Source organism: Miscanthus floridulus, unplaced genomic scaffold (assembly GCF_019320115.1).
Source record: "Miscanthus floridulus cultivar M001 unplaced genomic scaffold, ASM1932011v1 fs_116_1_2, whole genome shotgun sequence".
Taxonomy (NCBI): domain Eukaryota; kingdom Viridiplantae; phylum Streptophyta; class Magnoliopsida; order Poales; family Poaceae; genus Miscanthus; species Miscanthus floridulus.
The window spans coordinates 1-13,327 of NW_027096213.1; the positions used below are offsets into that span (position 1 = coordinate 1).

Genomic DNA, 13,327 nt, shown 5'->3' on the forward strand with positions numbered 1-13,327 from the left:
AGCATACCTCGTAATCACACATTCTAACAGATGCTCTCAAACTGTAGAGAGATGAACACACCAAAGTCAAAGACAGCACTCAAGCTTATGAAGACAGCAGCTCCATCATGCAAGATGTGGTTTACTTGTAAAGGTCATTTGATATGTACCAGGTAAAGGGCGAGGTTCAGTTGACACCTGAAATTTTAGGACTTCCAGACTTCTAAATCTACAAACAGTACATTTCATTTCAGCTGGTAACCAAATCTGCTGTGTCCTTAACAAGAATTCTTCCCCTGATTGTCCCAGTTCAAAATATAGTCAGCATTAAATTCAGTGCAGTAGGGTTGCAAATGCTGAAATATTGTTAACCAAGCATATCAACACTTACAGGGAAGCAAAGGAAAGCCTTCCTGCAATACTTCCATCACCTGAAAAAAGCAATGAACCACTGTCACCAGCGTACAGCATTTCAAGTCAAATGGGATCAATGGCACTAACTGAGTTGGAATACGAAGAATCAAGCCACAAAGGATACATTTCAAGCTCATCGGCTGCAACAAAAATGACTGAATGGGATTATCTTTTTGGAGGTGACTATCCTAAATATATAGACAGGATGTAACTTGAAAAAAAAAGTTCTGTAGTTCTTTGGACTCAAATATTTAGTTAAAATATTATACGCTCCCATATAAAACTTCCATAGAACGCCTAAGAGATTTGAAATTTAGTTATAAAGTCATCTAACATGAATTTTAGGCATCAGTGGTGTTTACAAATAAATTCAAGACATTACAACTTATGTATGTTTGTAATAAATTGTATTATTTACCTATGCTCAAAGTAATATGATAAATGAAACCTAGGGTTTGCACCCAAACACTGCAACAATTTAATGGGTTTACATAGATGCCACAGATTAAACCAACCATTTTTAGATCATGAAAAGACACCCATACTCACGTGTGGTATGTGTCTACAAAAAGGAGCAGTTTCTTATGTGAGCAGAATGAAGCAGCTTTCAGCCATGCACCCATGTGGTTGAATTTTCTTTTGAAGGTAGTCACACTGATTTTTCACTGCAATGATAACTCCAGATTGGGGAATGATAGTTTACGGATCATCAGGAACTGATGATGCGGTCAGCTTCTCCGAAACTGCTGCTCTACCTTCAGTTATTGGTGATACACACAAAACAACACCAGTGGCGCATTTTACAACTCAAGAACCTGATAGTGTCTACTTGTTGCTAGCATCAGCATATAATCAGGTATGTGTAGTATTAAGCAGATGGTAATGCTATTACTCGATATGGAAACACCAAAATAATCGGATGGTATCATACAGGAAGACGAACCCAGTGTAGATGAAGAAAAGTATGAGAAGCTTCAAGATTCATGTACTGAAGCTAAGTTGTTAAAGGAAGCTGATGATGAATCCAACAAAATCCAGAAAGCTGAAATGGACCTGCTTTCAGCACTTCAAAGAGTAAGCTTTGTTTTATGGGTTCACATTCACACTGCAGCTTGCATTATATGTAAAGCACAGTAATAAGTAGACCATCTAACCATTGTATTGAACATCACACACTTCTAAAGCACCTGCTATAATTGATTACTCATTTAGGTCCAGTATGACCAAAATGGCAAAATCTCCTTGCAGATTAAAGAGTTGGAAGATTCATATCTTCACGAGGTGAACCAGCGAAAAGAAATTGAGAAGACGCTTGCTAGACAAAGGCTGGAGATTGATGAAATGAGGAGACAACGATGCACATTATCTGATAAAATACAGGATTCCGATAAGCGTAAGCTTATACTTGAACAACGTATAACACAAATTAAGTCAGCTGCAAAAGATCACGTGGAAGAAATTACTGATCATTTTATAAAACAATCAAGTGAGGAATCTAAGAAACACCAAAAAATCAAAATGGATCTGCTTTCGACACTTCAAAGAGTAAGTGCATTGCATCAGGACTTCAGGAGTTTATGGTTCAACTAAGGAAGCATGTGCTACAAGATGTAAAGTATTCTTATACAGGTTAAAGAGGTTGAGAGTTTGCTCCAGAATGAGAAGGCACAGAGGGAATATATGGAGGAGAAGGTAGCAAGACAAAGGACAGAGATTGAAGAAATAAAGAGGCAACGAGATAAACTGTATCATGACTTACAAGATTTAAAAGAGCAGAAGCTCAAACTGGAACAAGTTGTAAGTTTGACAGTATATTATTAAGTTTCAGTGTATTGTTGAACATTGTTCAGAATATATGACTGATCTTTTGAAAAGGGTACGTCTGAAGAAACTAACAGAAGAAGAAAAGCTGAAAGAGATCAGCTCTCATATCTTCAAAGGGTATGTTTACTTCTTCCTTTTCTGCATCATTGGTCCTTAATACAAATAACAGGTGGTCATGAAAACGCTGATTGCTATTACAGATTAAAGACCTGGAGCATCAGCACATACATCAGGTGAAAAAACAGGAAATAATGGAGGAGACAATGACAAGACAGAAGGAAGAAATTCAAGCATCAAAAAGAAAGCTACATGAGATACATGGCAAACATATGACTGAGATAAAGTCCGCCGTGAAGGTTCATGAAGAAAAGCTTGCCAGCAGCAAACAGCTTCTCCAAGAGCTCCAAGCAAAGTATGACAAGCTACTGCATGAGAGAGACACTGCAGTAATGAAAGCCAAAGCGTTACACCAAAAGAACAAGCAAAGAGCTTTAGTGACAACTGAAACTCCGAACACTGAGTTCTCAATTGTCGAGCTGCAGAAAGCAACCAAAGGATTTGATGCAGAATTCAAGATTGGCGAAGATGGATTTGCAAGCATCTATAAAGGTTTCGTCCGCAACACAAATGTAGCAATAAAGTTGTTCCATCTGCGAAGCTTAAAAGGACAGGCGAGATTTTATCAAGAGGTAGTTGGCATCGCTTCCCTTTAATTCTATAGCACCCTTTTTTTCCGAATGAGCAGTGACATATCTATTGTTGCATCTGTGGCATCACTATTGACTCCTGCAGGTTGCTGTCCTCAGTAGAGTGAGGCATCCTAACATTGTCACACTGGTAGGAGTATGTCCTGACGATTTTGCACTGGTGTATGAATTCCTCCCAAATGGTAGTCTTGAGGATTGGATCTCATGCAAGAAAAACATGCCACCTCTGACATGGAAGGCGCGCACAAGGATCATTGGGGAGATATGCTCAGCTTTGGCTTTCATCCACTCACACAAGCCTTATCCAATTGTTCATGGTGATCTAAATCTGGGAAACATTCTCCTTGATGCCAATTTCGTCAGCAAGCTGGGAGGCTTGGGCATCTGCTACTTTCTTGGAGAACCTGATATAACAACGACCAGTCTGCAAAGTCACCCTAAAGAGAACCATAAGGGAACACTCTGCTATATGGACCAGGGTGAATTCAAGTCAGCAGCGGAGCTCATGTTGTGGTCCGATGTGAACTCATTCGGCATTATCATCCTTCGCCTATTGACAGGGAGATCACTACAAGGGATTGGTGAAATAGTGGAAGAAGCAATGGAGGAAGGGAACTTGCATTCAATCATTGACACCTCCGCAGGGGAGTGGCCTTTTGTGCAGGCCAACCAGATGGCACATCTTGGGCTTAGATGCATCACCTTGGGCTCGGGGCGCCAGCCAGATCTCGCAGGGGAAGTATGGGAGGAGGTCAAGCGACTGATGAAAGCCGCTTGCCTGACCACCGGGCCGTCTCAATTTGCATCATCGTCAGAAGATGCTTCACCTCCATCGTACTTCATCTGTCCAATTTTTCAGGTAGTTCACCGAATCCACAGTACAAAATGTCGTATTGATTCAATAATGTGCCAATAATAACGGTTTAGATGCTTGATACTGAAGCAGTTGAATTCTGAATTTACCCCCTGATTATCTGATGCAATGGTGGACAGGAGGTGATGAGTGACCCCCACATGGCGGCAGATGGGTTCACATATGAAGCCGAAGCCATCAGGGGGTGGCTTGACAGCGCCAGCACATCGCCGATGACAAACCTGAGACTTGCACACCGCAAGCTCACCCCAAACAAGGCGCTCCGTTCAGCGATTCTCGAGTGGCAACAGAAACAGCATGGGAGATGATGCTTTCGCCGGATGTGGATGTGAGTTGTGAGCAGCTCATCCAGATGCTTCATCCTGCATCTGTAACAGTGTGCGCAGGGTTTTAGAGACCAAAAGGGGATATTTCTGGTGTCGGGAACATAGCGCGCAAAATCAATTTAGCCCTATTATATGAAAGCATCCGTACCTTCGGCTGGGAACAGGCACGAGGGTAGGCGCCGTCGAGTCGACGGCCACAGCAGCGGCCAGCGGGCCAGCGGGCCTGCGGCGTACCAAACGACCCCGAAGGCTGGTCGGAGTTTGGTTGTCCCGCCCGAAGCCCCGAACCATACTGTACAGGCTCACGGCCTGAATCCTGGTCAGCTCCCATCGTCGTATGGCCACCAAGGGCACTTGGAATACCGGAAGAGCTAGGGCCGTGCCCCATGCACCCTGCCGCGTTGAGCGAAGAACAAGGAAGAAGAAGCAGACCAGGCCACGGATGAAGGACGCAGGCGTCTGTACAAGTTGGGCCGGGCTGCAAAGGAGGAGCAAAGCCCACCAGAACAAGGAAGACGGTCCAGATTGGGTGGCCCAGTAGGCTGGAGACTTGCCATGTAGCTCTTGTCTAGTGATTAGTCGACGGGAGGAGCAGGCAGCAGCGAAGCCAAGATTTTGAGGCTTTTCCGTAATTACATACAAATCATTAAAAAATGATCGTACATGAGTGCCATCGTTCTGAACTTCTTTGCTCTCCAAGCCATTCCATCGGTGTTCTATTAGTTTTTCACCGTTTGGAGTCCTGACAAGTGGGTCCGGTCAGTCAAAACGTCCATAATACCCCTCTTGTCACTATCCTCTCTCTCAAACTCTCTCTCTCATCCGACGCCGGGACGAGGTCGATGCAGCGCGAGACGGGCTCGTAGCAGAGCAACGGGCCCAAGGTGGTGCGCCAGAACGCGCATCCGAGCACGCCGACCCCAGATCGCGGCACGACGGTGTCGGCATCGGCGACATCCGCGCCCATGGTCCACTTCCACGCCCAGGACAAGAAGGACTCGAAGGCGTAGATGCTGTCCCCGACGGGGAAAGCGACGGCGATGTGGTAGTGGCGGTAGAACGGCTTGTACTCCAGGGCGTAGAGGACGGCATCGGCGCCGCGCTCGGGGTCGGAGTCGCGCGGGTCGAGGTCGAAGGCGATGACGACGGCGGGGTCGCCGTGGTCGCAAGATGGCGACGGGAGGCGTTCGTGGGCGAAGGTGGCCGGGTTGGCGACGTAGTAGGCGGCGGAGACGGCGCCGCGGAGGCAGACGAGGCTCGGGTGGAGGCGAGCGCTGCCACGGGCTCATCGAAGAAGGCGGCGAAGGTGGGGTCCGGGACCAGCTGCTTGCCAGCGTGGTGGTGGCCCACGGGGACCAGGGCGACCGGGTCAAAGGCGGCGTACGCGATGTCCCCGGACATCGTGTGTTGGAAGAGGCCCGAGAGCGACTTGGGCAGCGGGCGGAGGGGATGGCGGCCGCGAGCGCGAGCGCGAGGCCGGGCGTGGATGACGCCGCCGCTGACGGAGGGGATGGCGGCCACGAGCTCGAGCGCGAGCTCCGTCGGCCGCGGACGCGAGCGCAGGCACGAGCTCCGCCGAGCGGGGCTCTGCCGGCTGCAAGCGCGAGCACGAGCTCCGCCGAGCGCGGATGCGAGAGGAGGAGATGCCGGACGACGAGGGGCAGGCGGTGGCGCGGCGCGGACGCCCAGGCAAGGGACGACGTGCGGGGACCGGAGCGCGGACAGGATGCCCCCCTCGCGCCGCAGGTGCTCGGCCTGCTGCCGTCCCCGTGGGCGCGGACTTGACCGCGAAGAGCGCGCCCCGAGGCTTCGTCGGCGGCGAGCGACACCACCGCGCCCGAGCATGCGGATGCGCGTCCACCGGCCGCTGATGGCCGCTGTTGTTGCCTGTGCGATTTGCTGCCGAAGAGACGCGGATGAGAGAGATAGAGTTTGAGAGAGAGAATAGGGATGAGAGGGGTATTATAGATGTTTTGACTGACTGGACCCACTCATCAGGACTCCAAACGGTGAAAAACGAATGGAACACCGACGGAATGGCTTGGAGAGCAAAGAAGTTCAGAACGATGGCACTCGTGTGCGGTCAAATTTTGTAATGGCTTGTGTGTAATTACAAACTTTTTTAATGACATACATGTAAAAGCCTCCAAGATTTTAGGGTTGGGTATTCCTATTTCCTAACAGGAGTAATAAGTGAAATGAGATCTTACTTGGATTGTCCTGTGTTTTTGTTGTAAAAATAAATTGATTCTCGTGAAATTTCTGCATTTTAAAGATGTCCCCATCCATTAATTCATAAATAAGAGGCTTTCATCAACCTCGGTAACAATTTTAGCATGCAGCCAATAGTGTGCATGAATATAAGGGCCTGTTTGGAATGTGGGATTTTTTTTCATATTCCTGCGTTTTTTCTATGAAATTAAACTACTGTGAAATTCTTGTATGATTTCTGTAAAATTTCTGCGTTCCAAACATGCACTAAATACTGTGGCTTTCAAACCTTTGAGCTGTGCATCTCAATGATTGAGAAGACACGTATGCTTTCAAATCTTTGGCCTCGTTCGCTGGTCTGAAACTTGGCTGAAACTGGCTGAAAAACACTGTTCCGGCTGAATTGTTGTGAGAGAAAAACACTGTTCCGGTTGAAAAAAAAAGAAGCTGAACAAGCCATTTTTAAGAGCAGTACATTGTACTGTATTGAAGCTGCAAGTTTGGGCGAGCACCTTGCAGAGCACTGAATGCGACTACGATAAGAACGGCCCGAAGCATCTGCACGCCGAGGAGAAATCGCTGAGCCGTCGCATTCTATCAACAATCATCAACAGAAGGCCTCGTTTTCCATTTTCTGGGCGGCGCGCGGCGGTTCCAGGTTCCCCCCAAAAGCTAGCCGCCGTCTCTGAATTTGCGCGAAAACCCGGGTGCCGAACAGCCGAACCAGCCACGCCGCACCGCACGCTAACATTCAGAAGCTACGGAAGATCACGGCACGGTCCCATCTCACGGAGCGAGAGCGAGAGTGAGAGCGAGAGCGAGCATGAGCCATGGAGACAGGAAAGGGGCGACCAGCGGGGACGTCGTCCGCATCCGCATGCTCTCGCTCGCCCCAGAAAAGCAAAGCAAATCATGCATGCAGGGCTGCAGTATCAGCTAGTTGATAGAGAATAATAATTACTCCTAATCTCGAATCATACAACAACAAGGACAGCATTGGTCGCTGGCAGTTTGGCTGGCAGTGGATACTACTGGCATCTCGACTTTTGGAATGGAGAGAACGAAAAAGAATCGACAGGTATAATTCGGTTGTCTTCGCCTGCATGGTTCGTACTACTTTGTAGCTACTTTGCACCCCCGTTTTCCAACCTTCCTGTTTGCACCTTCTCCAAATAAGCTCATCGCCTGACCTGTCTCTTCTGCCAGTTTGCCCCCTTTTGCTCTGTGAACTGCGAACAAAGCTGAATCGGTAGAATTGTCAAAAAAAAGCTGTCGGTAGCTACGGAAGCAGGGAATTGAAGCAGAGCCAGTCATTAGCATGACCAAACAACCAGCACTGCCCCAAGTACGCGAGCCAGGCAGTGGCCCCGTTCGCTGGTTTGAACTTTGGCCGAAACTAGCTGAAAAACACTGTTCCGGCTGAATTGTTGTGAGAGAAAACACTGTTCCGACTGAAAAAACAAGCCGAACAAGCCAAATTTAAGACAAGCGAACGGGGCCTAAACTAAACTAATCCTGCCGATAATTTTTTATATACTTTATTATTAAAAATGTTTAATGAGAGTGGATTTATTAGCTCCTCACTCCTATCTGCAGCCGAAGCCAATCATTTGAACTCCTTTCGCTGGCCGTATCCAAAATTCCAAACACCATGGTTCCACCACGAAATTAAAAAAAACGGCAGTGGATTGGATGGTGACGTGGTTGGAGGCAAGGCAACGGAAAATGGCAGGCTGACGACAAAGGCGCGGTAGTTGGTGGCGCCGCCCAGCGCCCATCATGCCGAATTTTTTTTTTATTTTTTAGGTTTTTAAAAAAAATCACAAATAAGCCCCCGCAGGTAATATTTTAAAATCTGGACCCTTAACTTGGCGTCATCGTTGCTGGCGCCGAGGTTACACTTCTCGGCGCCATCGTTGCTGGCGCCGAGGTCTTGGGCTCGACGCAGACTTGGCAGTGACTTGGCAGGCAGCTCGGCGCCGTAGATCCTAGCGCCGAGCTTGGCGCCGTAGATCTTGGCACCAGGATCTATGGCGCCGAGGTGGTGTTTTAACTCCGCCCCCAACCTTCTTGCCCGAACCTTCTTCCTCTTCTTTCTCCTTCCTCTCGGATTTTTTCTCTCCCCACTTTGTCCTACCTCACGAATCGATATATTGGACCTTGGAAATTTTGATTTGATCCGTAGATCTTCGAGGGCAAGGTATCCTTGCTCCCCTGCTTGTTTTTTTCGCATCGATTCGGTATATATTAGTCGGGTTTTTAACCTAAAAATCGTCATTACTTAAAGTTTCATGCAATTTTTAATATTTGTATTATACAACCGTAGGATGCCAAGACGTGAAAAAGCTAGCAAAACAAGGTAACTGCAACGTATGTTGTTATGTTATGGGTTCATTGTTATGCATCAAATGGGAAACACTAGATTTAGGGTTTAATGTTAATTGCTTTCGGTTCTTAGAACGAAATTGATTGTATTGTAGTTATGACCGGATGATCGGAAATGCCTTCGACCCATTGCCTCTGCCTAGTGGTGTTCCAGTACCCATGTGTTTTTACGGCGATCCTTGCAAGGTAGCCAAGTCCGATGAAGAGGACACGTATAGACAGAGGTATTGGATATGTTCTAATTTTATGTTTGAGCTTACACTTCGTCAGCGCCGTATTAACAAGATGATGAGGAATTGATGTTTGTATCATATGACATCTTGCATGATTTTTTTGTTTTGTAATAATTACATTTTTTGCAGACCCCTCCACCGCTCTGTGATTTTGAGCAGTGGATCGACACTGAGATCAAGCCTGAAGGCAAGGAATGGATGCAGAACTATTGCGGTGGGAGGCAAAGGACAAGGAGATGATGGAGAAGAGACGCGGAGAGGAGGCTACAAAAAAGGAGCACAAGGAAGAGGAGAAAAGGAGGCATGTTGCTGCGTACAGGGAGAAGAGGGAGAAGAAGCTTGAGCGTGCACGCCGGGTAAAAACAGCGATGGAGAAGAATCCCGATGCCCTGAGGAAGAGAACGTGGCCTCGTTGCACTCAGTAGTCTCCATGACTTGCTAGTTCTATGGTTTATTCATGAATAATGTTGTCTACTGTCGGCACATACTTATAGTATTATTGTGTTGTTTAATGTGGCATAGTATTGGACTTTTCATAATGTGGTTGTTTTTTATTATTTGTGGTCATAATATTCAGCTTAATATTACGGACATAGTGAAATGTGATCACGTGCTGCAAACAAAACCTAATGAAGTAGGGCATTATATAATTCAACACACAAAACATATGAAATGACATGTGAGAACATGTACCGAACTAGGGTACAGAGTTCCTTCGACTAAACCTAGCATGCCTTAGGTAATTAAACCAAACAACAAACACATAGATATGACATGTGAATAAGATAAAGTTGTCATAGTAGTGTGGCCACATAGCAAATTGTGTTGCACCTTCTCCACAGTAGCCTTCCATTGTTGGTGGTGGGGGGTGACGACGGAGGCCCGTTGTTCTTGTGGTTAGGGCGGGTGCAATATGGATAATTGTAGAGTGCCTCCTATAAATCGACACTATTGTTGTTGTCGTCCTGTCCTTCGTCCTTGTAACCGCTGCTAACTTCTCTTTCTAGATCGAAGATACGGTCCTACAGGTAGTAGATGTACTCCGCATGCGGATAAATAGGTCAAGGATCGACCCACCTAGTGAACCCACGGTTTTCTTTGGCCAAGAAAGACTGCAACAAGTATATCATGTAAGTTGTATAGAAGAGGAACATATTGAAGAAACAAATAGTAATAGCAATTACCCATGCTCGTGGGCATTTGAAGAAACGACGACCTCCATTGTAACACCCCAGGTGTTTGCCACCAGTTAAGCAATGGGTTTGAGCTAAAACATGGTATATTAAGTGATGATGAAGATGTCAAGGTCAAACCTATAGAAACGAGCCCCAACCTAAACTTGGAGATTGCACCTTTGCTCGCCTATAGACCCCTTTTCAAGATATATGCTTGGGTGGTGTGATTGGGATATCTTCATGTGTCTCACATCAATATCCATCTATATTGGACACTCAGAAAGTTTCATGAAGTTTGGAGTCAAAAAAGTCACATAAAATGATAAGTTATATCCTTGTTGGAATGATTTTACTAAGTGCTTGAATTTCACTATTAAGTGAATGCGAACATGAGATGTCAACCAAACCTTGCAACCTTGCCAAAATGACTCTAGATGAACTCTACAACAAAAGTCATGAAAGGTTCATGTTGGGCAAATGCCAAGAAAATGCTCCAATGGATCAAAAAGGATAATTTAAGCTTCATCGTGATCCTACTTTGGTCAAAGTAGAACAACAGGTTCTATACCAGTTTTGAGGTTGGACCTTAAATGAAAGTTGTAGTCCATATCATGTAGAACAAACTTTGTTTTTGGACTAAGAGCTAGATCATCTTGGAAGCAAGTCAAATCGAGGTCACAAGATCAAATTTGCTGCTGATTTCAGCACTTAGAAATATTCTAAGTCTAGAATTTCGCTAAGCAACGACGTTGGCATTCCACGTTCTCCGAAATTCGTTAAGCAACTTGAGTTGGTCCAAAAATAAAAGTTGAAGGTTATATTATGGAGAAGAGCCTGCAAAAAGTTGCACTGAGTTTGACCAAGTTTTGACCTCTGAAGGTGAGTTCCCGTGACCGTTATCAACATGTTGACACTGTCATTTTGAGGCTTAATTACCTGCTGTTACAGAGCTCAAATGATCAGGCACCTTAAATGAGAAACGTAGAGTAGGCCGAGGTGAGCAAACTTCATTTTTGGCCCACTGTCTGATTCGGCCCGGATGCGGCCCAAATCTGCTCCCACCTTGCCCACCGCGACGCTCACCACATGTTTGACGCTTTGCCGACGTGGTTGGCGTGCATGGACGCCGCGCACCCCCACCGCTGCCGCATGCCCAGCCTCGCTGTCGCACCCCTGCTGCTTCAACCGAGTGCCTTAGCTGCCCTAGTCCCCATTCTCCTCTCCACACTCCCTCCCTGGCGTTTTTCCTTCGCGCTCACGCACGCCAGAGCACGGTCGCCATGGGCGCCGCCGCTGTGCTCGCCGCCGCAGCCGTTCTCGCCACTCCTAGCTTTTTCACTCCCCACGAGCATCACCCTCAGCTTCGCCGCCATCTCCTTCACGCCGTGCTCGTGCTCGCCATCGCAACCCGCCACCCTAGCCGTGGAAGCTCCGGCCGCCGCCGCCATAGCTGGCGCCCACGCGTGGCCAAGCCGCCGTGGGCCACCTTGGGCTAAGCCGAGTAGCCCCGCGGGTGCACAAGGGCCCCCTGTTGCTCCCCCACTAATCATCGCCATCAATTGCCGCCTCTCCGGCTGGATTCCGCGAGCCCCGACGACCTCCCTGTTCAAAATCCCGTCAGGGACCTCCTACAAAAATTCGACGAAAGTCAGGGTTCTAACTGCGAAGTCAGTGACTCAGATGAATAGTGCCTATAAGGACCTATATATAGTAATTTGCTGAATCTTTGGAAATTCATAGTAATTCGTAGAAAATTCGTAAAATAGTAAATGAGGACTTTTTGGAATCCTTGTGAAATTGTCTATGCAGTGGATCTATAATATGGCATGTTTTAGTTTAAATATTTTGCGGTAAAAATAGATTTGTGCAGTAAGGTTATAATGCTAGTTGAATTTGTTATTTTTCATAACTGTAGATCTAGGGCTCCAAATGAAGTGAAATTTTTGTGGCATGCTACTCAGGTGATAGTTGATGTGTGGTAAAAATTTCATGAGTATTGGATGAAGTATGAGTGAGTTATTGGTTTATCTTGCTCTCACATGAATTCTTGCTTTAGCAACTTGTCTTTTTCATAGAGGTTGCTATACATATCCAAATGGAGTGAAATTTGTACAGTAGACTATTGAGAGGATATGTGAGTCACTGTAATTTTTGTAGAAGTTATTGTGCACTTTTGGTATATGTTTATTAAGTCACCTTGTTATCTAAAATAAATTAAGAAATGCATTAAAAGAATTTATTTGGTCATGGACACTAGGTTTTCTGGTGTTCTTTAGTCATGTGTGAAATGTTGGTAAAGTTGGTTTTTCCCAATTATGTATTTGCAACATAAGTTAATAATTATTTTCTTGCCGATGTGGGTTATGGACAGATCTGAGAACTTAGCAAAGTTCTTCATGATAATGTGCTTTGTTGTGAAACTTGTTTATACAAAAGTTGTAGATAATTCATGTATCTAGCTTCTATTAAAATTTGGTGTCATTTGGCCAAGTAGTTTAAGAGTTACAGCTGTTTAAAGTTGGGTTTCAGAAATGGCTGTTTTCTGTCAATTGTGGACCAGTTTCTATAAATGGATATATTTGACTTAGTTAACTTGAGAATCATGCTAAGATGATTAAAGATGAATTGTAGAAAATTTCATAAGCTTTCCATAATGTCTTCTTGCAAGTCATTTGGATTTGTGTAACTCCAGTTATAGCTAAATCTTGTAGCTGCTGTTTTCATGTCCATAAATTGGCAGATTCCAATTATAGTGTTTGCTTGTATATTGTTAAGTGTGACTTATGCCTTGAATGATGACTGAGTTAGAGCACCTGAGATCTTGGGAAACTTGTGTCATGCTTGGTGTTGTTGTCTCCATTTGCCATCTTAGCATGATTGATTGTGTGATGTTTAAGTTAAGCATCGCAAAGTACTTAAGTGTGTTAGTGTAAACTATGCTTGTCTTGCTTGCTATTTTGTGATGTGTCTCATGGTACTATTCTTCATATTTATGCACTTGCATATTGCATCTCATCTAGGTACGCTAGATGAACCACGTGAAGGACGTGATGTTGGAGCCAAACCCGAAGACGGTGTTTGATGGATCTGTCCCGAAGATGGAAGGACTAAGCGAGTGCTAGGATCTGAGATGTCACCAGGATGGTGCAAGCTAACTGAACTGACTTGTGTCGGATCCCAGGCAAGCCCCGGAGCATTA

The 13,327-nt window shown here is 45.8% G+C and overlaps 1 pseudogene; it reads left to right on the forward strand.

Moving 5' to 3' along the window:
- The first annotated feature begins 47 nt into the window (after positions 1-47).
- Positions 48-3,825, forward strand: LOC136530383 (U-box domain-containing protein 70-like; annotated as a pseudogene).
- Positions 3,826-13,327: the final 9,502 nt, after the last annotated feature.